General features: G+C 33.8%; 2 protein-coding genes across 2 annotated transcripts in view; both read left to right on the top strand.

The window, feature by feature from the left end:
- LOC127853552 (activating signal cointegrator 1 complex subunit 3-like) overlaps nt 1–26,862 on the top strand; it is a 215,834-nt gene that overhangs the window by 64,806 nt on the left and 124,166 nt on the right.
- Nucleotides 25,684–26,862, top strand: part of LOC127853554 (uncharacterized) — a 28,611-nt gene continuing 27,432 nt past the window's right edge. The window contains exon 1 of the mRNA XM_052388144.1: nt 25,684–25,881. The gene's annotated coding sequence lies outside the window, so the exon portion shown is untranslated. The remainder of the gene's footprint in view (nt 25,882–26,862) is intronic.

The following is a 26,862-nucleotide window of genomic DNA, read 5'->3' as shown; positions in this document are numbered from 1 at the left end:
ACCAATACAAATAATACACCATGTACTCAAACAACGTTTGTAGAAAACATACTTGGAAGAAAAAACAAAACAAATAAAATATTTTACACACTACAAATTAAAAACCCTACAGAAAACTCCAAAATCCAAAATAAATGGCAAGTCCTTTTTGGAGAAAATGAAATTAATTGGAAACACATATTTACCATGCCATATAAAGCAAGTATTGAAAGCACACTGAGAAACTTTCAATATAAATACATCCATAGAATTATAGCTACAAATAAATATCTCTTTAAATGTAAATTATCTAACTCAAATCTGTGTGACTTCTGCAGTGAAAACATTGAAACTATAGAACATCTTTTTTGGGAGTGCAAACACATCCAGCCTATTTGGAATCAATTAATATCTTTTCTTGAACAACATCAACTAAACGTTAAACTATCTTTCTTAAATGTAAGTTTCGGAATTAACTCATTGAAACCAATAGACTGTAATAATATTGTGAATTTTATGGTTATATTGATGAAATATTTTATCTTAAACATAAAGTACAAAAAACAAGTACCAAATTTTAATTGTTTTGTCCATAGTCTTAAACTAAAAATCCAGATTGAGAAAGAAATAGCCCTCAGTAATGACACATTACAAATCTTTGAACAAAAATGGAATCGGATTAAATTCTCATGTTTTGTCCACTTATATACATTTCACTCTAATGTTAGTTTATCTCTCTAAAATAGTTTTGTTTATTTTTTATTTTTTTATTCTTATTTTCAATCAGACAAGATCATTGTGAATATACAACAAAACACACAAGTCCAGTATGTTTTCTTCCAACTTTATACAACTCATCATTTTCCATAACTATTCCTCTGTTGTTCTTTTCTTTTCTCTCTAAAAAAATATATATATTAGCATATCTTGTATAACATGTCTGAACTATATTGCTTTGTACAATCACTATGTTGTATGATCATATACATGTTTACATTGTATGTATGATATTGAATAAAAAAAATAAAAAAAATATCTGATATTGAAATTCACTCATCTGCTTCTGTCCATATGAAGTTTGGGGCTGCCTAGCTGGCAAGTTTTATGTCAAAGGGCTCTCAGTGTATACTTAATTACTTATAGATGGTACTACATTCTTGAAATGGAAATCTGATCGTACATTGAAGTAATCAACTCCAGCTTTGCCTTACTGTTTCAAATATCAATCCATTCTTTTGGTTTAAATGTATATTTATAACCTATTAAGTAAAATGCTTCATTTTTGATAATTATGAATGATTACAAATACTGGATATTTGGCTACAGAAAACTTCCCACACATTCTAAAATGTGTTACTGTTTATGGTCATTTACATGTAAAAAAAATGTTGAACTAGATAAAACAAGTGAATTTTTCTTATGTATTTACTCTTTTACAAATTATTTAACAGAAATCATAAGAATTCATTAAGAAAACTGGATATAAAATTCTGAAAAAAAAGTAAGTGCAACTTCTAATATTCCTGATCTTTGCAAAATACTGCCCTGGATGCTTTCTCATGTTGTTTGTCAAACATCAAAGCTGTTTCATCGAATGTCTTCTCAAATGCGCATACAGCAGCAAGGATTCCTTTTTTGTAAGTCTCAATTGTTTAGAATTTCTCCCAATCCAGGCTTGACATGCACATGACCGGATGCAAACAAACAGTAGCATCCGTTGGATGGTGCAGTTGAAGGTGTAAATATGAGACATTATGGCTTTTTAATGTGGTAATTTGTTGCCAAAGTTTGCAAATGCACATATATGATCTAATACTGCACTCTAGGGTAGTATTACATGGGATTAGTGAATCATGCTTTTTTGGCGTGAGGTGGATTTTGTCAGACTTAAGTGAGTTTTGTCGTCGTCATACCCTGGACGCGATTGAGGACACTACAGGTTTCCATAGCAACCCATCAATATTTATGTGTGGACTGCTTATGCTTATCTGGGATGACTCTTTCAACGTAAAATGGATTTTTGCGTTGATGAGACTTCCTTTAAATTGAACATTCAGTAAAAAGCGGAAAGTCTTGTCCATTTTTAGCTTGTGCTGATCGACTGCACAGGCTTATCTGGGATGGCATTGAACACACATGCATTAAGCCCAGTTTTCCCAGTACAAGGCCCAATTCTTAAACACAAAGAGGGTTTTAAAATATTGATTGGCAAAATTGATCAGACTTAATCAAGAAAACAAAATTGAGCCCTTGTTTGAGCTGATGAGTAGAACCTCATGATTTAGATATATCAATTTAAACGTAACAGATTCTTTAACACTTTTCCACTCAGAGGCAAAGTGAAAATGGCTATGTGCAGACAGCATAAAACCAGAACAGCCTGCCAGTAACTCTCACAATCTATTCAGGTTTTATGCTTTTTGCTGCTCATCTGTATCTAAGGGTTGGAAATGAAGCCTTTAAAACTTAAATCTAGTAAGAAAGGTTTTTAATTAAATTTTACTTTCTAAGGGACTACCATTGGGTCAAAAAACTTTTTTAAGTGGTGAAGGATTAAATGTCATTTAAATGCAAACTAAACTTCAATTATATCTCATTTTCTTTGTTCATTATAAATCTATACTAATTTGTTTCATCAAAGAATTCAGCCAATGTTATGTTTTATTTGCCATGAATGAAAATTAATGTAATTAATTTTGAAAGTTGACTATATCAGGTGGATTTTAGTTAATGGAAAAGCTTGTACTTAATTTGTGAAATAATATTCCTATGGTGTTTTTGGATAATTTGTTTGATAAATGCTATTAGTTTATGCTTTACAGTTCTTTATAGAGAAATATCAGATAAATAAAACTGTTTCAAACAGAGAAAATTGACAGTGAAAATTATCGATAATTTTCACTGTTTTATTGTGAAGTGAGGTCATTTTTGTGCCAAATGATGTCATTATTCCAGCAAAATTCTCCAGCCAGCTTAACTCTTTTATAATGTAAATAAATGGTCAAAAAAGCTTAAAATAAAATAAAATAGTTGGATTTGGTGAAATATAGATTTTAATTCACTTGTGATCATAGACAGGGTTGCCACTCAACTTGAAAAGTCAGGGAATTCAAAAAAAATGGTCAGTGAAAAATGATAGAAAAGTTAGTGAAAAGTCAAGGAAAAGCAAAATTTTGGGTCGATGCATAAGTTATTTAGTGGCTATGGCAGTCATCAGGTATCATTTGTTTTTAAAGATTCAACAGTATATTTTTTATTTGAAATGTTTTGACTTTACTATGTACATTAAACATTAACATGTGTAAAGCATGTTCAAAAATGTAAATTTATCTTTGATTAATTGTTTTTCATCCTTGAAGGTTGAAAGGCTTTGCAACCCTCAGGGCTGATTAATTCTTTATTTTATTCTTTGCAGGATCATTAGAGATGACAGCATGAAAGAGCTATACTAACTTTGCTTATTTCTTTCAGTTATCAAGAAGACCTGCTTCTGCTCCAACTGCATGATTTTCATATATTAACCTACCATATATCACAGATCACATATTGATTTTGTCTTCTTATTTCATATTTAATATAATGTACACATAGATAGACATATTACCAGCATGAGTAAACAAACATTTATTGTTGGCTCATTAAGACCCAGGGTTGGCAAAATCTCTAACACTGAAAACAAAGCATGCTGTCTTAAATGTGGTGGTTCCTTTACACTAGGAAACATGGGAAAACATAGTTTAGTGTACAAGAAGTATACTGCTTTGTTATTTGTTAAATATTTTATGTTAACGAATTAAATAAATATTAAATGGGTGGATTTGGTCGGCTGTATGGGGAGGAAGAGGCCGAATATGTTGCGAAATTAGTCAGTGAAAACCAAGATTTGGTCAGAGAAAAGTCAGTGAAAAGTCAGGGAATTTTATTTCATCAGGTTGGTGGCAACCCTGATAGAAAAAATATATTTGCACTCTAAAATATGAATTTCTATGATCACTTTTGAATTAAAATTGATAATCCACTGAATCCAATAATATGTGCTATCTATCAAGCTAGAATTGTGTATTTGGCTAATAACTACCAGTTTCAATTAATAGTGTGTGACTTAATGTTTAATTGATTTTTTTTTTGATTTTTTTTGCAGTGCAAAACTTTATTTTTTGCATAGAATATTACATACATATGTAGACAATACGGTACATATATACAAAGCTTTTCATATAGTATTCGAATTTCATGAGCAAAGTATTTCATGTGCAGCTATTTGCTGGGTACATACAAATAATTGTCGTACATTCAACAAACATTCATATACAATCTAACAAAACAAACAAGCTTTAATTGGTTAACATTGTTAATTAAATTCTGATACCCTCTATGGGCTTTCATTGTCCCTACAATTTTTTGTGTGAATTTATTGTTTAAAAATCTCATAGTGTGATCTTTGAATTAAACTATGTTTCTCTGGGAAACATTTGTATTGTGTTTGCATTGTATAGCACATAAATCATTGTCTAACAAACAAATACAGGAATGTCCTGGATCTTTATTCATATTATTCATACATGTCAAAAATCCAGATTTCCACCGAACGGTACAACTTTTGGAATGTTGTGCTGATCTGAGACTATTTGTAACTGTAACACTCTTGTTCTAGAAGTTAACCATAGACCTGCAATTCAAGCTGCGGCATACATGCCATAAATTTTCAGACCATTTGCGGGACATTAAGCTAAATTTTTCGGGACTTTTGCCGATTTTCCAGGATATGTATACATATAGCGATATATATAGACATATATGCATTTTTGATACGAATTTTTTTCACATCGTAAATTGCTAAGTTCGAAAGACTATACGAAATACGCAAGATCTATTAACGTCAAATTAAGCATTACTACTTCCGTTACTAGATACAAGCCACATGTTTTTCGTGTTAAAAAAGTGCACCAAATTGCTTTTGTGTACATGTCACATATCTGCAGGAAATGCGTGGATGTATCCACGGCTGCATAAAAACTTTGTAGCGCATTGGTTTCTATTTAAAGATGTGATGAAATAACGTCCAATCGGGGCGTTTTTTTCCACTGAACATGCGTAAATCTCCTGACGTGATGTTCATGTTTTTATACAACACAAAATAAACCCACATTTTCAATGCGACGTTCTACATGTCTGCATTATTTTCGCGCGCTTTTTATTGAGATTAAGGATAAAGCACTGTTTATTTGACGCTATAATTTGTTAATGTCGCGTAAGCATTTAAATTCGGAAGCGTATTTCGGATTACAAATGGAATAATGTTCATTTGAGAATTGAACGAAACATTAACAGTTGTGCGTAAATAAATTCAACAAACTGCCATAAAATCACACGCTTATGAAAATTACGTCACTTGTCGGCTGCGTGATCTTACTGCAGGTATACTGCTTACGAGTGTTGTCGCTTATTCAAAGCGTGCTCCAACAAACTGTCATAAAATCAGTATATTAAAGCCATTATCAACCACATTAAACAATGCCGCCTATTCGGCTTGACTGGAAACGTGAGACAATCGATATGATAACAGGACCCCTGTTAATTGATCTACTTTGACACGTAGCGTAGTCACCTATTCAGGTAGGAATTGCCATTGAGACGCTGCGGATTAGTGGGAACACAGTGATTCGAGGTGCAGTTAAGCCTAAGATAAGGTACATGTATATATGGATTTTGTAAAATCCGGGACATTTGTCAGATTTCCGGGACTGCGGGACACGGTCTTCATTTCCGGGACAATCCCGGACAATCCGGGATGTATGGCATGTATGGCTGCGGTATCCAACCAAAATGGTCAAAGTTGATGGTCAAATTTGTTACATGTTCTTGAAATGTTCTGAAATGTTCCGACTTTGGCATGAAATAAAAATGTCATGAATAATTCTAATATCATTATTTTATAGTTAATTCATAATGAAACTGAGGCTTAAATAAATGAAGGATGTACACTACTAACTTTGCCAAAGAATATCATATATGAGAACCTTATCCAAAAGAAAAGCTTTACAAGTCAATTTTTTTCCATTTTCTATGATTTTCTCTACCAACTTTCAATACAAAACTGTGTTACCATGGGAATTACCTGACAACTTCAACAGAACAAATCTTTGATGGTTCTTGACATTCTATGTTTGGAACTTGAGTTGTTTCTGCGGTATATCAACAAAAGCTAGATTATTCTAATCCCTTATGTACCACCTCTTATTTCTACTTTCCCAGTCAATACATGGGCATGAATTTTTGTACTGAGATTGATATATGTTGATCACACAATTTGTCCATTAGTCCTAATGGCAGAATCTAGATTGTAATGCAAATCTTGTGAGGTTTAATAATTCCTGTTCTGTCAGTATTGTTTTTATTCATTCTCTAAGCCTTTTTGCTAAAAAAACAACAACAACATAATTGAATTAATTATACACAAAATCAAAATAGGTTTGAGTTTTCTGAAAACAGTGCATATATTGTCTGTGTCAGTAAATGTTATGTTAATATTATTAACACTATTTCTTATTTGAATAACATTTAGAATCCCTACTTGTCCTGTTCTCACACAAATCCCAAAATACCTGTTTTCACAAGAGACAAAAAGTATTAAACCTGAATGTATATTTTTGTCAATCCAATTTGCGTAAAACATATTTTTAAAAGTACCTGACTGTTTATATATCAAAACAGAAAACTGTGCAATAAAGGCGCAAGAGTACAGATGTGCTGTATATTAGACCAATGTTTCAGAGACAATTATGTACAACTTTTACATGCAGCTATTTTAATTATCCACTTAGAACCCCACCGCCTGCTGCAATAATTACTAGACTCGACCTGGGAAATGGGGTTTAACCCTTTACCCCTTAGATACGTATTTTGAAGCATTTGTAGTCCCACAGAGAGTTAAATTTAATAAAAGACCTTTTTTACTAAATTCCAGTTTAAAGCTTCATTTCCAACCCTTTAATACTGATGAGCAGCAAACATTATAAAACCTGAACAGACTGCGAGTTACTCGCAGGCTGTTCTGGTTTTATGCTGTTTGCACATAGCCAGTTTCACTTTGCTTCTGAGTGGGAAAGGGTTAATACATGTGCTTAAAATGTCATCCCAGATTAGCCTGTGAAGTCCACACAGGCTTATCAGGTTCGACACTTTCAAAGGAAGTCTGTTCTTAGCCAAAATCCAGTTAAGGAGGAAAGTTGCCATCATGGCAAATCTGGGAAGACACCTGAAGAACTTGCATTAAGCCTGTATCCCAGAGTGCAGAACTTGCATTTGGCCTGTATCCCAGAGTGCAGAACTTGCATTAGGCCTGTATCCCAGAGTGCAGAACTTGCATTAGGCCTGTATCCCAGAGTGCAGAACTTGCATTAGGCCTGTATCCCAGAGTGCAGAACTTGCATTAGGCCTGTATCCCAGAGTGCAGAACTTGCATTAGGCCTGTATCCCAGAGTGCAGAACTTGCATTAGGCCTGTATCCCAGAGTGCAGAACTTGCATTAGGCCTGTATCCCAGAGTGCAGAACTTGCATTAGGCCTGTATCCCAGAGTGCAGAACTTGCATTAGGCCTGTATCCCAGAGTGCAGCTCATATTGTTACTTTCTGTTGTTGGGCATTCAATCTTGTAGTTGTTTGAAACTCGTTTTTGACTAAATTATTTTTAATGAGGTATTAATAAAATTTGCAACCATTGGGGTGTTGCATTGTCATTTAAACAAAAGAAAACTCAAACTACTTGGTCAAAAAAGAAAAATTCATGTGTCAAAAGTGCATTACTTTATAATGTTGTCAGTCCCTTGAAATTAATTCAGTTCTGAATAAGCTTTTTTGTATTTCATCATGCTCATGTCAATGTTGCAGTCTGGAAATGTATATGAATTAAAGCTATTAGCATTAGGGCTTGCTGCTCACAAAATTGTTGCATACAATCAGTCTGCTAGCTCAGCAATTTGTTTATGTTTGGTTGAAGTTTTCCCTGAGAATGCTCTTAATGATGTCAGACGGATGTAGGAAAAACTGGAACTGTCAATTAATGGTAATTGTCCATTTGCTTTCTTTTCTGAAACATTGATTTTAACAGACCAGTGACATGAAATCAGAAATTCAGAACAGTTGCAGTGTGTTGAACCCTCTTTGCAGAGTTGTTAATAAAATTCAGGTTAGTTTTGTTTGCAATTCTTGCCTGCACCAGAGCTTTATATTCCAATATCAAAGTGTGTATTTTCTTTTGAAGTACCATTGCTCTGTATTTAAAATGTAAACCAGCAATTGACCTTCACTGACATTTGCTTAGTTATGTCTTCAGTAACCATAATAATAATAATGACAACATGCCAGACATTTGAAATAAATATGATAACAAATGACACTGTTTGACACTTTAAAATGCAATTTAAATCTGAGCCTTGTTTATGTTTTATAAATGTTATGACACCCATTTGCCATTTAATCATCTTTATTTTATGGATCTATTGTACCCATTTGCCATTTGATCATCCTTGTTTCATTGATCTATTCTATGAAGTGTTATTTTTGTAATGTGACAAGTGAGTACTATTTTAAAAGGCTAAATGAGTCATTATGCAAATTCAGAAACAAGTATGCATTTGTCTACATCTAAAGAATTGCACTTGAATGTATTATTGGTTCCATGATAACAAAGAAACATTTTTGTCTTGCAAAGCATGGAGAGAAGAATATTTCCAAAGGGCAAGATGGACTTTCTTTGCATGTTTTTATCTGGTAAATGGAAGCTATTCTTCGCCAAAAAAAATTAATTTTTTAGAATAATTTTGTTCAATGGCTTGAATTGGTCATTTTAATTAAGCAAACAGAATAATATTTTCCCTTGCTTTTTGTCTATAATAACTCTGATGCAAACAATTTTTTGTTGTTGGTGAATGATAATTATTTATTTACTTTGCATGGTTCTTTTTAAATGGTATTGTACTTGCTTGATATGATAACTGTAGCTTTATGCCTTGTGACATAAGTTGCAAGTCAGAACTAATTGGCATCATGCAAATATAATTTCATGTTGTTTTTACCTTTTATTGCTTCTACTATCCTATTAAATTTAATGGGGTACAAGCTTTTGCAACTTAGTTTAGGCCTTGTCTGCTTTCCATCAATGATTTGTTTTATTTTGGACCTTTATGACGCATATTTTACATGGCATGGAGTAGTTTGGTTTGTCATGCTTCCTACAGTCTTTTGTCTGTTTATGGGTCCAAAGTTTAAAATGAGCATTACATAGGTCACTTGCTTGGAATTAAGTCTTCCTGTGACCTATTGATGTTACTGGGGCCAGTAAGTAATGGGGCTTGTCATATGTCCCTTACTTGAAAAAGTCTTGCTGTGTTATTTTGACCTTTAATAGGGTACTACAATATTGGTCTTAAGGTACATTTGTCACTTGCTTTTAATAAAGTCTTCTTGTGACCTTTTGACCTAAAAAGGGCAATTATATTATAGTGCTTCTCACATTGCAGTTGCTGTCAAGTCTGTCTGTAACCCTTTGACCTTTAAGAAGGTCATTATATTATGGTGTGTTTTATATATCATTTGCTTGTAATTAAGTTTTCCTGTTAGCTTTGAACCTTTAAGAGGGCCTTTATTTTATTGTGCTCGTGATTTGCTTGTTGTAAAGTCTTCTTGTGACCTTTTGACCTTTTATCGGGACCAATAAATTATGGTGCAATTGTAATATATGCTTGAAATAAAGTCTTACAGTGATCTTTTTACCTTTGTTAGAGCCATAAAATAATCACATAATGGTGCATTTCATTTTGTTATTAGGTTGTCTTCCTATGACCTTTGACAATAAACAGTGCCATTATATTATTGTTCTTCTCATACGTCACCCGCTTGTAATAGTCTTTAAGCATCCTTTTTCTCCTTTTATGGCCAATGAAATGCAGGTCATATGTTGCTTGTTGGTAAGAAGTCTTCCAGTCACTTTTTGACCCTTTAAGGAGCAAATGCCATTTTCAAGGATATTGAAAAGGTTATTCCTGACCTTTCAGGGCCTCTGTTCAACAATTTAGAAAAATCTTTTTGGTAGCATGCATTTTATAAATTAATGGACAGTCATCATGCAACACTCACACAAATATTGTCTGGAAAGCAACATGGACAAGGGATACGCGGTACACTTGGGACATACTAATGAGGCATTGTAGAAGAATTCGATATTTGTGTTTTGATGGAGTGGCCGTCATTTGGAGTTATTGCTGCTATCCAGTCCCCCAGGCTTCTTGCAATGAATGGCAGACAATCCATAAGGTGGTGTGAAGCCTCCATGGATTACAGATGGCATGGATTGGCTAAAATTATTGGCAGGAAAATCCTTTAAATGGAGCTTTTGCTTTCTGGAAGGGAATGTTTCAGTTTTGTGATTTATAGGACAGTTTGGCTTTGCTAGGAAAGTTTTCATGTAAAACTGGTGTTAATTTAAAATGCTTTGGAACATGATAAGACAGAATGGAGATATGCTAAATGTCAACGTCAAATGGCTTCTATCATGCAATAATTAAAGTGCCATTTGTGTGGTTTTCATATTTATTTGTACTGAACAACTTTTAAAAATGTTGCTCTAGATGAGTAATAAAATGCATAACAGCAAAAGCAAAACAACAGGCAGGACATTTTTATGTCCCCTTTCGAAGAAAAGGGGGCATATAGTGATCGGACTGTCCGTCTGTCTGTCCATCTTTCCGTCACACTTTGCTTTAAGGTTTCAAAAAATGCTCATAACTTCTATGTCCCTTGAGATATAACCTTCATATTTGGTATGCATGTGTATATGGACAAGGCCTTTCCAAACGCATAAAAAAATTTACCCCTGTGACCTTGACCTTGAACTTAAGGTCCACATTTAGGTTTCGAAATCTGTGTTTAGGTTTCGAAAAATGCTCATAACTTCTATGTCCCTAGAGATATAACCTTCATATTTGGTATGCATGTGTATATGGACAAGGCCTTTCCATACGCAATAAAAAAAATTACCCCTGTCACCTCGACCTTGAACTTAGGGTCCGCGTTTAGGTTTCGAAATCTGCGTTTAGGTTTCAAAAAAAGCTTATAATAACTTCTATGTCCCTTGAGATATAACCTTCATATTTGGTATGCATGTGTATATGGACAAGGCCGTTCTATATGCACACAAATTTTGACCCCTGTGACCTTGACCTTGAATTTAGGGTCCGCGTTTAGGTTTCGAAATCTGCGTTTAGGTTTCAAAAATGCTCATAACTTCTATGTCCCTTGAGATATAACCTTCATATTTGGTATGCATGTGTATATGGACAAGGCCTTTCCATACGCACAAACATGTTGACCCCTGTGACCTTGACCTTGAAGATAGGGTCCACGTTTAGGTTTCGAAATCTGCGTTCAGGTTTCTTCATATTTGTTATGCATGTGTATATGGACAAGGCCTTTCCATACGCACACAAATTTTGACCCCTGTGACCTTGAACTTAGGGTCCATGTTTAGGTTTCGAAATCTGCGTTAAGGTTTCGAAAAAAGCTCATAACTTCTATCAAGCGTTTATAGGGGCCATAAGTCATCCTATGGTGACAGCTCTTGTTAACAAAGTAAAATCAATTACAAAATGTTTTGGGTAATTTTTATTACAAAATATCACACTTCAAGCAAGTTATTTCATTATTATTTGACCAACCTTTCAATTAAAAAGTTGCAACAGACACAAAATCAGTTCCCAGATACTGTGAAACCATTATTAATCGTCAGGCATTAATTTTCATAAATTTCGTCAGTCGACCGATCGGCGAATTTAAGATCCTAACGAACAATTATGCTCGATGTTTGAACAAAAACAAACACTAAGTTGAACAATATTTTAAAACTTCACCGTAGACATGAGGCATTAAATTCCAACATAATCCATGCACACATTCACTGCTGTTACATAATCAAGATTAATCCGGTTTTGACACAAAGGGATGTTGATTACACAAGGTACTTAACTGACACGTTACACTTCTTTAAAACGCGTGTGCAGTACAGCTGTATCGAATGCGTTGACTTCGTTTATGTAGAATGGTAATGAATTAGCGCTAATTGTTTATAACTTTATTACCCATTAGGTGCATTGTGTTTTTCAGGGGTGTTGCATATTAGCCATCACGCAGCGAATGCCGATGAAAGACAATAAACCAAATGAAAAGATGACGATGTGTGATCAACATGCGTATTTATCACAAATTAATCAAGAATATTTTAATTGCTGATTGTTGTTTGATTGTTTGCGTTTAACCACACTTATTACTATTTTATATGTATCAATTTATTTATTTTTAAATTATTGACATTATTGATTTATATACGGGTAGTTTACTTTTTAAGAATGAACACATACATAGAGTTTATAATTTTAATGTTGATATCAGAATAAAAAAGCATTTTATTTGAAAAAAAAACACTTAACAATCTGGAACCTCTTTCGTATAACACAAACAGTTTTTAAACGGTATTGACAGCATTTTAATAAAAATCATACCAACAAGAACACATAACCAAGAAAATAAACAAAAGTGACTAGTTTGATTTGCTATTTGATAGAATAAGACTAATTGGCAATTGGCTTCGTTGTTACAAACACTCGTTAACGGTTATTCGATCCCACTTGTCCGCTAATCATAACAATGAACGTGTGAATGGCATACATTAAGAGGGTCCATTACTGTCCCTTAATAACAAAAGACTAGTTAATTGGCATGTGACAAACAGGCCCCACCTCCTGCAGTGATTCTCAAGTGTGTTCCCGCATTCGTACCACGATTTTTCGCAACTGCGATTGATCGCGAATATGTATTACACACAAATCGGATATTGACTGACGCATTTTTTTAAAATTCAAAATAAAAAATCTGCGAATTTAAGTGCTGACGAAATCGTCATTTTAATAAAAATGACGAAATTTTGTGCTGTCGAAAATAAATGGTTTCACAGTATCTAAAAGATTAATGTATGACCTGTTATTGCAGGTTGACACAGTCAATGTCAAATTTCCTGACAATTATCTATTAATGTCCCAACTCTTGCCTGAAAAATTATGGCATGAATTAGTCAAATAATTATAAAATAGTTTATGTAAACTTAAGAATAAGAATAAATAATTGATGAATGCACAAAACCAAATTTGCAAAAGAATATATTACATGGCCGTTTACATGGTATTACATCACCCTGTAAAATATAAAATATAATATTTCAAAACAATCCGGCCTGGGCGCCACCTCGGAAGTTGCATTGGCTCATTTATTAATTCATCTTCAAAAAGAGGTGGCACCGGTGATTAAAGGCCGTGATATTTTCACCCATATCCAGAAGAAAAAGAAGTCACTTTGATTCCATTTCCATTGGAATTGAACCTGACATTCTCAACAGTACAAATCTTTAATCAGTTTTGACATTCTATGTATGGAACTTCGGTTGTTCATGCCGTATAGCAATTATAATGGATGTGGAGATGTTAATCGAACAAAGATTATTCCATTCCCTTATGTACGACCTCTAATTTTTACTTTCCCAGTCAATAACTGAGCATGGATTTTTGTACTGAGATTTATTTATGTTGATCACACAATTTGTCCATTTGTCATAATGGCAGAATCTAGATTCTAATGTAAATATTGTTGTTAGGTCTTATATTGCGTGTTCTATCAGTATTGTTTTTATTCATTCTAGGTTTTTGTTTTCCAATAACAGTTTGTTAAGCAGATTATTGACTGTGTCAGTTAATGTAAGATTAATGTTTAAATGGCTTCATGCATTTGGCTGTAAAGTGTCGTCCCAGATTAGCCTGCGCATATCGCAGACCAAGACTCAAATTGACTTTCTGTTGCCAAACATTGAGTCGTATTGATGCTATTTGGAACTCAGTGAAAACTTATTTGGACTGATATTTTAACGAGGTTCAAATTAAAATGACAGCAAACCTTTGGGTTATGCATTGTTATTCAAACAAAAGAAAACGCAAATCTCTCTGTCAATATAGGAAAATTTCTGTCACAATAGTACATAACTTTGAAATGTTTTTTGTACTTATGAATTATTTCAGGTCTTAAAAAGGTCTCTGTGCATTTTATCATGATGATACCAATGCTGCAGGAAATGAATTAGAATTAATGCATCAAAGATTTGTAGCATACAGACTTGTTAGCATACAGTCTGAAAGCTCTACAATTTGTTTATATTTGGTTTAAGTTTTCCCTGAGAATTCTCTTAATGATGTTTATACGGATGTAGGAAATACTGGAACTGTCAATTATTTGTAATTTTCCATTTGTTTTCCTTTCTGAAACATTGATTTTAACAGACCAGCAACTGAAATCAGAAATACAGAGAAGTTGTGGTTTATGTACCATGTGTGTAAAGTTTGTACTGAATTCAGAGTACACTGTAACTCCAATATAGTGCGGTCCGTTATAACGCTGTGTCCAATATAACGCGGGGGGTCCTTGGATCCCGTTTTTTCTCCAACCTTCCATTTCTGATTCAAATCCATGTTATGCAACTTCATGTATTTTCATAAATTCAAAGAAGCCAGCGATCACAGCTTGATTGCTTTTTCCATCCGTTTAATTGATTTTAATCAATTAGAGGTTAAACGACACTCGACAGCTAATTGGTGTTAATCTGTTGTGTAATGCCAATAAAGGTGTGAAAACTCGCGAGTCGGTGTTTGTTACATGTATTCCCTATCAGAGCGGTTCGGTGCGCTAATTTCAATAAGGCAAGTGCAAGCGGAAAAATTATCAAATTAAAGTTATTTAAAACGATTACCTGTTTATGTTTTGTATTTTTCGTGTATTGTATTTCATTGTATAAACTATGGCTGTGTGTGTTATCGTTTATTATATGCTACACATGCTTGATAAATAAAAATATCTTTGTGTGTGTTTAATGTTTCAGTACGTATACGAAAAATAAATTGTAAAATCCTGACGATTTATTTACATGCTAACGCAGTGTAATAGTTAACAGAGATGCACTTAAATTTTTGCCCGTTTTTTACATGCTGCGTATGATGCAATAAAACATTTCTTTGTACATGCATCGTATTGCATTCAATCTAAATTTAAATTCGCTCGTCCAATGAAAGCTGTGTCCCATAATGCACTGTACTAATTTTTCTGAAAAATGGCGTAGGCATATTAATTTGTTTACGAAGTTCGTAAACATATTTCGTGTCATAAATGTTTAACATTATTTTTTCGTAAGTGATGTAATTATATTGGATTATCGGATAAATGTGCTCATTAGAAAAGCGGTATGTATACTGTTATCGTTCGATTCAGTTTATATATGCATGTATTTGCGGATGACAACACAGCATGACAATACACAGGACCTATATTATAGGATATACTATTCCTTGTTTTTATAGCCACTTAAATAAATAAGCTCAAAACTTATAACGCTGTCCGTTTATAACGCTGTTGCGTGGCTTGGACCCCGTCATCCGCGTTATATTGGAGTTACAGTGTAGTTGTGGTTTATGTAACCTATGTGTAAAGTTTGTACTGAATTCAGAGTAGTTGTGGTTTATGTACCCTATGTGTAAAGTTTGAACTGAATTCAGAGTAGTTGTGGTTTATGTTACCTATGTGTAAAGTTTGTACTGAATTCAGAGTAGTTGTGGTTCATGTTACCTATGTGTAAAGTTTGTACTGAATTCAGAGAAGTTGTGGTTTATGTACCCTATGTGTAACGTTTGTACTGAATTCAGAGTAGTTGTGGTTCATGTAACCTATGTGTAAAGTTTGTACTGAATTCAGAGTAGTTGTGGTTTATGTTACCTATGTGTAAAGTTTGTACTGAATTTAGAGTAGTTGTGGTTTATGTACCCTGTGTGTAAAGTTTGTACTGAATTCAGAGTAGTTGTGGTTTATGTACCCTATGTGAAAAGTTTGTACTGAATTCAGAGTAGTTGTGGTTCATGTAACCTATGTGTAAAGTTTGTACTGAATTCAGAGTAGTTGTGGTTTATGTAACCTATGTGTAAAGTTTGTACTGAATTCAGAGTAATTGTGGTTTACATACCCTGTGTGTAAAGTTTGTACTGAATTCAGAGTAGTTGTGGTTCATGTAACCTATGTGTAAAGTTTGTTCTGAATTCAGATTAGTTGTGGTTTATGTAACCTATGTGGTAAGTTTGTACTGAATTCAGAGTAGTTGTGGTTTATGTACCCTGTGTGTAAAGTTTGTACTGAAGTCAGAGAAGTTGTGCTTCATGTAACCTATGTGTAAAGTTTGTTCTGAATTCAGATTAGTTGTGGTTTATGTAACCTATGTGTAAAGTTTGTACTGAATTCAGAGTAGTTGTGGTTTATGTACCCTGTGTGTAAAGTTTGTACTGAATTCAGAGTAGTTGTGGTTTATGTACCCTGTGTGTAAAGTTTGTACTGAATTCAGAGTAGTTGTGGTTTATGTAACCTATGTGTAAAGTTTGTACTGAATTCAGAGTAGTTGTGGTTTATGTAACCTATGTGTAAAGTTTGTACTGAATTCAGAGTAGTTGTGGTTTATGTAACCTATGTGTAAAGTTTGTACTGAATTCAGAGAAGTTGTGGTTCATGTAACCTATGTGTAAAGTTTGTACTGAATTCAGAGTAGTTGTGGTTTATGTACCCTGTGTGTAAAGTTTGTACTGAAGTCAGAGAAGTTGTGGTTCATGTAACCTATGTGTAAAGTTTGTACTGAATTCAGAGTAGCTGTGGTTTGTGTACCCTGTGTGTAAAGTTTGTACTGAATTCAGAGTAGTTGTGGTTTATGTACCCTGTGTATAAAGTTTGTACTGAATTCAGAGTAGTTGTGGTTTATGTACCCTGTGTGTAAAGTTTGTACTGAATTCAGAGAAGTTCTTCTTGCAATCCATGTCTTAGCCAAAGCTGTGTGTACCATTTTCAAAGTATGCGTTATCCTTTTGCAATACTATAGGATGGTGTTTAAAAGGAGACGATCCATTGGCCTGCATTGACATTTGCTGAGTTAGGTCTTCAATAACAAAATGCCATACCTTTAAATTAATTTCATAACACATGACATTATCTGACATTTAAAAGCAATTTAAATCTTAGCCTGATTTATTCATTATCAATGTAAAGTCATCCATTTGCTTTTTTTTACTATCCAGATAAATTTATCTATTCTATTAAGGGTTACTTTTGAATGTGACAGATGATTCCACTCCATAATTTAAAGGCTATTTGAGTCATTACAATGACTTCAGAAACAGGGATAAACTGTTGTCTACATCTGAAAAATGACAATTGAATGTGTTAGTGGTTTCCATGGACACCCAGCAATTTTTTGTCTTGCAACGCATGGAAAGAAGAATGTTGCCTGTGGGCTAGATGAACTTCCTTTGTATGTCTTTTATCTGGTAAATGGAAGATGCTATTCCACTTTTTTTTCTTAGAATACTTAATTTGTTTGAATGTTATTTAATTTACCTCAGCACACAAACCATTTCCCTTGCTATTTGTCATAAGAACTCTGATTCCAAGAATTATGTATTATGGATGAATGTGTCTGATAATTATTTATTCATTTTGCATTTCTCCTTTGAAATGGTATTGTACTTACTAATAATTTGAATATGGTAACTGTAGCAAAATTCCTAATGACTTAAGTTTCATGTCAGAAATCATTGGCATCTTGCAAATGTACTTTCATGTTGCTTTTTTAGCTCGACTATTATATATGAAATATATATAGTGGAGCTATCCTACTCACCCCGGCGTCAGCGTTGGCGTTAGCGTTGGCGTTGGCGTAAGCGTGCAAATGTTAAAGCTTGCGTACTACCCCAAATATTTCCAATGTCCCTTGACATATTGAAAATTGTTACATGAATTTTACGTTTAAAACTGAAATCAACGATATCGCCTGTGCATGTTGGAGTTAAAGCCTAACATCGATGCGTTCCAAATATATATATTATATTTATAAAAGTTTTATTTCTATAAGGTTTTTGCCAATTACCTTGTTGATAAAAAAGAAAAAAAATAGAATTTTCCGTCAATAAAATGCAATTTCTTTACCCTTTAGCAGCCAAAAAATGGGGGGGGGGGGCGCTATTATTTTGATCACTTCTTCATGTTATTTCACAGGCGGGGCGCGTTTATTAGAGCAGGAGCGTTTATTAGGATAAAGACGGTATTAAGCAAGTGCAAAATGATATCAATTTTAATGTTACAAATTGAATTAACAATAAAAACCTACCTCACAAACTGCTGTTTGTCATCGATTGTATGTTCCAACTTCTCTTATTTTAAAACACAAAGGTTTACATTCAATAACAGCAAAGTTTGAAAATCCAATTAGCCAGTAGGTCAATGAACAAAGGGCCCGCACGCGGGAGATATGCCATGTAATACGATAGGCCTTAAATTGAATGCATGAGTCATACCCAGTGTCACTCTGTTAGTATATACATACATGCCTCTGCAGTTTACTCAGTCTATTGCTAGCGCTCACCACATGCACGCGCACTATCAAGTTGCCTGATAACATATTTATTATGGATGTATAATAAACTTATAACCATACGTGTAGTTTACTAAGTACACCATAAACAACAAGGTTAAACAAGTAAATCGCGCTTGCAAACATTGGAAGATACACAAACGAGTCAAAATGCAGATCTACTTATAAGCGTAATTTGTAAAAAAAAAAAACAGCAACAAAAAAGTCAAATTATTTATGAAAACATATTTAATGTTCATATTTATATTGTGTTTTTTATTCGTTCTTATAACGTTCTGCGAACGTTAGGAATGTAACGTTGACGTTTGGTTTCCCGATAACTTTACAACAAAAACGTGGGAAGAACGTTACATGAACGTTACACTTTTAAAGTTCACCAATTCATCTTAGGATCGTAAAAATATATCTTTTAAATGTGACTTTCATAACATTATATTTCATTTAACTTAAATAAGTTACGAATACTTATAGTTTAATTTTTGTTAAAACGTTCTGAAAACGTTCTGGGAACGTTCGGTGTGATCATAACCTAAATAGAACTTAAGCGTAACGTTATTTGAACGTTACGTGCTAGCTGGGTCATAGGTCAATTGCTTGAACCAAAGTTTTAATGTGACCTTTTGACCTTTCATGGGGCCAGTATATAATGGTGCTTGTCATATGTCCTTTCTTGAAAAAAAATCTTCCTGTGATATTTTACCTTTAATGGAGTCAAACAATATTGTTATTATGGTACATTTATTACGTCACTTTCTTGTGTTAAAGTCATCTTGTGACCTTTTGACCTTTAAAAGGGACATTATGTTATGGTGCTTTTTAAATGTATCTTGCTGTTATAAAGTCTGCTTAAGACCATTTGACCTCTTAGATTGCTATTATATTATGGTGCTTGTCATATGTCACTTGCCTGTTCTTGCCTGTTATAAACTCTTCTTGTAAACTTTTGACCTTTTATGGGGGAGCCTATGAATCTGAGTATTATTGTGGATTTAATATATTGCTTGTAATACAAATGTAAAGTATTCTGGTGACCTTTTTATCTACAATGGAGCCATTACGTATGTGCATTTTGGTACATTTCATCTTCCTCTTGCTGATATAATGTCTTCCTGTTACCTTTTGATCTTTAAGAGGGCCATTACATTATCCTGCTAAAAATCACACATGTCACTTGCTGGTAATTAATTATTTCGGTGACAGTTTTACCTGTTATGGTGCCATTATGTGCTAGTCATATGTCACTTGCTTGTTATAAAGTCTTCTTGTGACCTTTTTACCTTTGAAGGGGCCTATGAATTATATATATATGGCGCGAATCATATGTCTCTTGCTATTATGAAGTCTTCCCTTGACCTTTTGAACTTTTATGGGGTCAATGAAATATGTTGCACCTCATATGTCTCTTGTTGGTAAAATAAGATCACCCTTTCACCTTTTGACCTTTTAAGGAGATAATGCCTTTTGTAGGAGGTCAATTTGTACCTTTCAGAGTATCTGTTCAACAACTAAAGAATGTTTATGTTGCGTGTATTTTGTCAATTTATCGACAATCACCTTGAAATACTCACACAATATTGTCTGGAATTAAAGCAACATGGACAACAGATACAAATAGTTGTGCATTACCCTTAAGAAATCCTAATGAGGTATTGTAGAGAAGAATTCAATATTTGCGTTTTGATGGAGTGGCTGTCATTTGGGGTTATTGCTTCTATCAAGTCCCCCAGGCTTCTTGCAATGAATGGCAGACAATCCTTAAGTTGGTGTGAAGCCTCCATGGATTACAGATGGCATGGATTGGCTAAAATTATTGGCAGGAAGTACTCCTAATGGAGTTTTTACTTTCAGGAACGGAATGTTTCATTTTTTATTTATTACTTGGTTTGCGATTTCTTGGAGAATGTTCATGTAAAGCTCAGCTGGTGTTAATTAAAAATGCTATGAGACATGTTCAATGTCAACTTCAAACGGCTTTCCATTATGCAAAAATATAGTGCCATTTTGTGGTTTTCTAAACCATGTGATCTCAGCATTTTTATACCAATGGTAATGGGGGCTATATAGAGGTCACTTTGTCGGTCAGTCTGTCTGTTCCGAAAATTTCATCCGATCTTCACCAAACTTGGTCTGAAGTTGTATCTAGATGATGTCTAGGTCAAGTGTGAATATGGGTCATGCCGGGTCAAAAACTAGGTCACGGGGTCACTGAGTGTGTTTTATACCGAAATTGGCACATTTGTTCACCATCATGGTTTGAGGTAATTTGATTGTATAATAGTCTATGTCATGAGAGTTCTTTCTTTGTATTTAGACAAACCATTGAATTAACAAGTCTAATAATAAACACAATCAGCACTCTGAGATATCTGAAAGATTAATGCATGAGCTTCAATTGATGTCTGATATCTTATCAAAAATGGCATGATATTGTGCCACAATCAGTGGATAAATATGACTGGTTTCAATCATTATCGAAGTTTAAAAGTGTGTTAACTCAGGTCAAATCTTAGAAGGTCTTAGTGGTGTAGTGGATATGGTGTCCGCCTAGAGATTTAGAGGTCATGATCGAGTTTGATCCCCACTGTGGGAGCATTCTTTAGATTTCCCCCATAAACACCAAGTACTGGTTCTAGCCTTAGGAAAGAGACTCGAGAGCATTTCAAATCAGCCTTAGGCTTTCAATGCAATCAAGCTAAAATAAATAGGTTAAAACTTAATTTTAGAAAAACCTAGATGCTGTTAAACGAAAAGATTGTGGATTGTACACAATATGCAAGACACTATATATTTGCTTATGAAAACCTTGATAAGCCATCATAATAATAAATGTGGATGATTTTTTCTCTATGAATGATGGTAATATGTTTAAGCAATAAATGTTTATAATTGCAATGCCTTGTGCAGTGCTTATTTTTTCTTCTGTCCTAAATCAACCACCCACTCCAAAAAAGCATTTTTTTTTAATATGAGTGTTTTGTTAGTCTTTATCAGTACAGAAAAGTTAATTTACAACACTGACAATATTGAGTTCATATAACTCAATAATAAACATTTAATATTAATTCCATATTCATATCACAATCTATTTAAGGTTCAACTGATTGTTTACATTAAAATCACGTTAACCACCAATCATTTAAATGCTCTTTATAAATGAATAATTAAGATGCTGTTTTTATTTTAATAGTATCATGAGGTTCTGCCATGCCATCTGATATTCTGCATGTGAACATTATCAGTTATTCCTTGTATCATTGACTCGTGAATATTGTATTACCAGGTCTCTTGTCTCTGTACATCGACATTAACTCTTTCAGTGCTGGAACCGAATTTTGAAGGCCTTTGCAAACAGTTTGGATCCAGATGAGACGCCACAGACCGTGGTGTCTCATCAGGATCCAAACTGTTTGCTATTCTGATAGTATTCTTTGAAAAAAATCAAAGAAAATGCTAATTTTAGAAATTCAGCAGACAACATTTTAGAAGACGACAAATTTCCCAGCATGCAAAGGGTTTAAATGAACAGTAGTTCTACAGAAATAATCGAGTGTGCAAGCGAAATTAAAATATTTTGATCTAATCACAGGCGAGTTGAAAGTGCAGAAAAATAGATACGCATGTCCATATTAATTGAATATTTTCTGCCAAACACTTCCAAAGCTTTATACATTTTCTATAATTTCCTGTTTTGTTTGTTCCTTATTTCACAGTCAAGAACAAATGAGGAAAACTGTACAAGGTTTATATATATCAAGCATCACTGCACAAGAGTCTTGACTGTAATGCTTCAGTATTTATAATTTTTGGTGTGATATGTTTCATGGCTATTGTTTGTGTGGTGAATAACTTTTAGACTAGGAGATATATGAACTTCAAAGTGCATTGGTGTAAAGATCTCTTTGATGGGAAGAGCAGTTCACAAGAAACCATAACTCATGCCTTGATAATTGCACAGTTATTGCACTTCGTTGATTTCCATTATGAAATTTCCGGCGCATATCTCATTATCTCAAAAGTTAAAAGAGGTATTAACATGAAACTTCTTAGGTCGCATTAAGGGGAACCAAGTTACACATAAACTGTAACGTTGCTTTAATAATTGTATGGTTATTGCCCTTTGTTGATTTCCTTTTTTTATGCCCCCAGAACATAGGTTCTGGGGGCATATTAAAATCGCACCGTCCGTTAGTTAGTTAGTTAGTTAGTTAGATAGTTAGTTAGTCTTTCCGTCCGGATAAGTTTCAGCTTAATAAGTCAAGCAATTGTCATCAGATCTTCACCAAACTTCATGCAAATGTGTAAGGCAATAACATCTAGGCCAAGTTCAATAATTAGCCAAATTGACCCAGACACTCTTGAGTTATGGCCCTTGAATCATCGTAAAATTGGTGTTTTTTTCGTTTCTGCTCAATAACTGGAGCAATTGTCAACAGATCTTTACCAAACTTCATGAACATTTGTAAGGCAATAACATCTAGTGCAAATTTGATAATCTGCCAAATTGACCCAGACACTCCTGAGTTACAGCCCTTGAATCATCGTAAAATTGGGTTTTATCGTTTATGCTCAATAACTCAAGCAAATGTCATCGGATCTTTGCCACACTTCATGAAATGTGAAAGGCAATAATATCTAGGTCAAGTTTTATAATCAGCCATATGGACCCAGAGTTACATTCCTTGAATCATCGAAAAATTGCTTTTTTCTCGTTTCCGCTCAATAACTCAAGCAATTGTCATAGGATCTTCGCCACACTTTATGAAAATGTGTAGGGTCATAAGATCTAGGTCAAGTTCGACAATCAGCCAAATTGACCAAGACACTCGTGAGTTACAGTCCTTGAATCATCGAAAAATTGAGTTTTTTTTCTGGTTTCCCCTCAATAACTCAAGCAATTGTCTCACTAACAAATGAGATAACAAAAAATTTTAAGATAAAATATTTTCACTCATAAATCATATCACACAAGAAAAGTTCTACTAAAATAAGAGCTGTCTCCATCTACATATGTCCCCGAAAAACGCTTTTTTGAAACCTTTAAAACGCAGATTTTGAAACCTAAACGCGGAACATGAGTCAATTTGGCTGATTATGTTACTTGACGTAGATCATTTTGCCTAACACATTTTCATGACGTTTGCTGACGATCCAATGACAAATACTTGAGTAATTGAGCGGAAACGCAATTTTTTGATGATTCAAGGGCCGTAACTCAGAAGTTCCTTGGTAAATTTGGCTGATTATCAAACTTAACCTTGATTTTATTGCCTTACACATTTTTATGAAGTTTCATGAAGATCCGATGGCAATTTCTGGAGTTATTGAGCGGAAACAAGAAAAAACGCAATTTTTCAATGATTCAAGGGACTGGGCCGTAACTCAGGAATGTCTTGATCAATTTGGCTGTACTTAACCTAGATCTTATGACCGTACACATTTTCATGAAGTGTGGCGAAGATCCTATGACATTTGCTAGAAAAACTTATCATAACTAATACATTTATGCTTGCTTAGAGTCCGTTGTTAATGTCTGCACACATATTATACATACTTAATGTAATTATTTGCATGATTAATATTCATTTTCTCTTTGTTATAATAATAAAGGAACTCCATGAAAGGAATTAAAATCATTGGCAAACGTTTTTGCAATAATCAAATGATTACATTAATTACTACTTTAATTGTAAAGAATATCTCAAAAGGTCGAGCATTAACTGTTACTGTGGATTAAATAAAACAACAAATTAAGACAGGGTTGTGTGAAATGAAAGTGAATTCTAGCTTTCATTTATTTATATTTTTCAATCTGAAATCTTTCTTATAGTTTTACAGGGTGTTATGCACAAAACCAAGACCCATATATCAAAGTTGAACTAAATAATAGTAATTGGTGGAGACTTTGTCCTTTCTTTACCTAGCATAAACTTTTATTGACAAATGTATCGTTGTGACAATCAATTCTTATTTATTCTTCAGCCTGATTGGCCTATTTGCTTTTCTTCTGTTTCTTTAATGTGAACAGCTTAATTATTCCTGTAATGATTCTCTTCTTTCATGAAAACAGTGTTTGTGTTCAATTCCATTTTGACGATTTTTCCCCTGCAGGATATGATTGGGTTTTGCAGGCAGTTCTCAATAATTAAAACAATGCCAGAAAAACACATGTCTCCCAATTAGTTTTATATGTGGTGCTTGGCTCATTAATGAATTGATTTGGGATAAAATATTTGAGAGGTGCTGACATCTGTAGTATGGGCTAAATTCCAATTTGCTAATTAAAATGTCAGTTTGTGTGCGGAATATTGGGCAATTTGAATTCATACAAATTAACCCTTTCCCACTCAGAAGCAAAGTGAAAATGGCTAAGTGCAAAAGCATAAAACCAGAACAGCCTGCGAGTTACTCACAGTCTGTTCAGGTTTTAAGCTGTTTGCTGCTCATCAGTATCTATGGGTTGGAAATGAAGCCATAAAAACTTGAATTTAAGTAAGAAAGGTCTTTAGTTGAATAACACTTTTTCAGGGACTACATTATGCTTCGTTTCTAATTGGTAAAGAGTTAATGCTTCTGATACCATTAAGTTGTAAAATGGGCCTTGTAGCGTCTGCATTTATCATTTTCTTTGAAATTTGATTTTAATCTAGGTATCATATTCCTGTTGAAAAAGTTTGTATTAGGATATTTCCATTAATAACACAAACAATACCATGAAATCTTTATCAAGATTGAATTGCAACAATTTCTGCCAGCCTGTAGGCTATTATAGTGAAATAAAAGTTGTCACAAAATGTGATAACTACATGGGCTATTGTGGTGAAATAAATTTGTAAATAATTTGATAACTACAAAACTTACATAAAAAAATAAACCATTCAACCTTGTCAGTCAGCCCAGAGTTCTGCTCTGTATTAAGGTTCCCAAGACTGTAAGGAGATATTCATTTTACACCGTTAACCATATCGTCGATGATCAATAATCACCAATGAGAAACTAGCATCGCGGCCACTGATGCCTCGGAAACATGCTCCCCCATGTTCCAGCCTTCGGTGTACCAATTATGGACGGTATCTTACTAGCTGCCAGAGATGGGCAGGATCTCAATAAAGGCAGTGTGAGCAGCATTAACTGTCCATTATCCCCACTCTGTCATTCTCCTCGGTTGCCAGTGAATATCTGGACCTTGCTGCTGAGATTCTGTTGACATCTGGACTTATAAAGTTGTCTGGCTTACCCCCTTATGTGTGTGTGTGTTTGGACCAGAGATTGTAATTGGATGGAAACAATTTTAAGGGGAGAGGAAAATATTTGGGAATATTTTAAATGTTGTTCAAGATTTTGGAATCTACAAGCAGGTTAGTTTTCATGTAAAAGAAATTTTTGATTATCAATTTCTATCAATTTCTTACAATATTTTTGTATTTATTGCTATTTTTTATTCGTTTTGGTAAATATTTCATTATTTTTCTTGTTAGTGTATGGCCTGATAGTTTTATTTCTTGGAAGTAGTGGATATTCTCTCATTTTGTTTCAAATGTATACAAATAGAAATGAGAATCAAATGTTTAGAACCTGTATATTTACCAAGAATAATTAGTTCAAAAGTTATCCAATTAAATCAAAACTAATCATTTTCAATCCAACAGACATGTTGAACTGTATCTGAAAATGGTTCATATCTCCGATAAAAATACACAAGTGGGTATTCCTTCTTTTATTTGCATTTGCAAGATAAGATAAACAAATCAAATGCAAAATGAGTGTTATTTTATCAGGCGTTTTTTGCACTTCATTATTTGTAAAAGATACTAATTTTTAACTTTAAGTTCGTTTAAAGAGTGGCAAACCGTTTCAAATGTTCAACCATTTACCTTTGGGTTAAAAAAAAATTGTGGTTTACTAATATAATATATAAATAATTCTTTAGTAGTGGCATGTTATAGGTTTGCTTAGTTTTAACACCTTTATTTTTTGTTTTCAATAACAAATGTATAGTTATACAAATAACATAAGACTATTAAACTTACTTTAAAAAGGTGGTTATGGCATAGTGGATACAGTGTCTGACCAGGACATAACATGTTTGATTTCGTTTGTGGGATTCTTAAGCTCATATCTAACCTTTTAGCGCTGGAACCGAATTGTAAAGGTCTTTGCAAACAGTTTGGATCAAGATCAGATGCCACAAAACGTGGCGTCTGATCAGGATACAAACTGTTTGCTTTACTGATTGTGATCTTTGAAAAAAAGCGAAGAAAATGATGATTTTAGAAATTCTGCAGGCACCAATTTAGCAGACGACAAATATCCCAGCATGCAAAGGGCTAAATACACCA

This window comes from Dreissena polymorpha, chromosome 12, assembly GCF_020536995.1.
Source record: "Dreissena polymorpha isolate Duluth1 chromosome 12, UMN_Dpol_1.0, whole genome shotgun sequence".
Lineage (NCBI taxonomy): Eukaryota > Metazoa > Mollusca > Bivalvia > Myida > Dreissenidae > Dreissena > Dreissena polymorpha.
This window is presented reverse-complemented; position numbering and strand designations above follow the sequence as displayed.